Source organism: Neovison vison, chromosome 11 (genome assembly GCF_020171115.1).
Source record: "Neovison vison isolate M4711 chromosome 11, ASM_NN_V1, whole genome shotgun sequence".
NCBI lineage: Eukaryota > Metazoa > Chordata > Mammalia > Carnivora > Mustelidae > Neogale > Neogale vison.
Window position 1 is genome coordinate 22,844,482 of NC_058101.1, and position 2,010 is coordinate 22,846,491.

At 45.1% G+C, this 2,010-nt stretch overlaps 1 pseudogene; it reads right to left on the bottom strand.

Moving 5' to 3' along the window:
* Positions 1 to 404: 404 nt before the first annotated feature.
* On the bottom strand, positions 405 to 1,196 carry LOC122919233 (annotated as a pseudogene).
* Between the last annotated feature and the right edge of the window lie 814 nt (positions 1,197 to 2,010).

Genomic DNA, 2,010 nt, shown 5'->3' on the forward strand with positions numbered 1-2,010 from the left:
TATGTGACTCTTGATCTTGGGATTGTGAGTTCCAGTCCCATGTTGGGTGTAGAGATTACTTAATTTTTATTTTATTTTATTTTAAGAGAGAAAGGTGAGAGTACACGCATGGGGCAGGGAGGGGGTGAGGGAGAGAGAGGATCTTAAGCAGGCTCTATGCCCAGTGCAGAGCCCAACTCAGGGACTGATCTCATGACTTAGAGAGCATGACCTGAGCCAAAATCAGGAGTCAGATGCTTAACCAAATGACCCACCCGGGTGCCCCAAAAATAAAATCTGAAAAAAATAGAAATAAAAGCTAGTTAGTAAAGCTTGTTAGGTAGATTCCTCTTGCTATCTCCAGGTTGATATAGGTCTATCTAACATTGTCTCTGGTAATTAACTTTTTTTTTTATAATGTCTAATCTTATTTATTTGTCACTCTTAGAAAATCTCATTTTTGACTGGACTCAGACTTAGAGGTAGAAGCTCTCAGAGAGGACAGCCTCCGTCTCTTGGCAATCTGTTCCTGGCGTTTTTCTTTGGCCTCCTTAATTCTCTTGGCCAAAAGTTTAGCATATTCTGCAGCCTCTTCCTTTTCTTAGTGCGCTGTTTCTTCAAAGCAATACACCGAGTTTGTGTTGGAGGACACGTGGAGTAACAAGACGCTGTATCTTGGGCGCTTTGGTTCTAGGTTTCTTACCTTCTTTGTTTAAGGGCTTTCTCACAACATACTGGCGGACATCATCTTCTTGAGAGAGACTGAAGAGTTTGCGGATTCTGCTGGCTCTTTTGGGCCCCAGGCGTTGAGGCACAGTAGTATCAGTGAGTCCAGGAATATCCTTCTCCCCTTTCTTTACAATGACCAAGTTGAGAACACTGAGATTGGCATCCACGATGCAACCCCGAACAGATTTGCGCTTTCTCTCTCCCGTCCTCCTTGGTCTGTAGCAGGAATGCCCCTTACTCAGCAGCAGGCGGACTCGGCCATGGGTCAAGACACCTTGCTTCATGGGGAAGCCTTGTTTGTCATTGCCACCACTGATTCGGACCACATAACCCTTCCATTCTTCACCAAGGTCGTCCACAGCAACTTCTGTGGCCATACGCTTCTCATAAAAGGTACGAAATTTGCATTCATCGTCCACTTCAATGAGTTTCTGGCAGCCAGTAGCTGGGAAAGAGATGTTCAGCTTCATCCTGAAGCAGCCTACCGCCTCTGAGGTGCCACAAAAAAGAGAGTGGTAATTAACTTTTGTCCTTCCTGGTAGAAAGTGGAGGAGAGACATCTTTTTAATATTTATGCTCTACTTTTAGGCAAATAGGGGGAGGGCAGAGACATTTCCTTGTATCTGCTTCTTTTTTTTTTTTTTTAAAGATTTTATGTATTTATTTGACAGAGAGAAATCACAAGTAGATGGAGAGGCAGGCAGAGAGAGAGAGGGAAGCAGGCTCCCTGCTGAGCAGAGAGCCCGATGTGGGACTCGATCCCAGGACCCTGAGATCATGACCTGAGCCGAAGGCAGCGGCTTAACCCACTGAGCCACCCAGGTGCCCCCTTGTATCTGCTTCTTAATTGTCTTTAGTTCCAAATAATTTTTATATCAAAGAGGCATATATTAGGGGCTCTTGGGTGGCTCAGTCTGTTAAGCATCTGCCTTCAGCTCAGGTCATGATCCCAGAATCCTGGGATTGAGCCCCACATCAAGTTCCCTGCTCAGCAGGGAGCCAGCCTCTCCCCCATGCCACTTCCCCCACTTGTGCTTGTTTTCTCTATCTCTCAAATAAATAAAACTTTTTTTTTAAAGGCATATTTTGGGATGAAATCTTTTGGTTTCCTTCATTACAAAATACTGCTTTCATCTTCCTGGTCGGTTTTATCCTTGGCTCTTCTCTCATGCCTGCTCTGATGGTGAAGGCCAGCTATCAAGGAACTAACAGCCAACCTCAAACCACCAGGTGGAAGAGGAACTGAGCCACTGAGTGAGTCTGGAAGTGGTTCTATCCCAGTTGAATCTAGAGATGATTGTG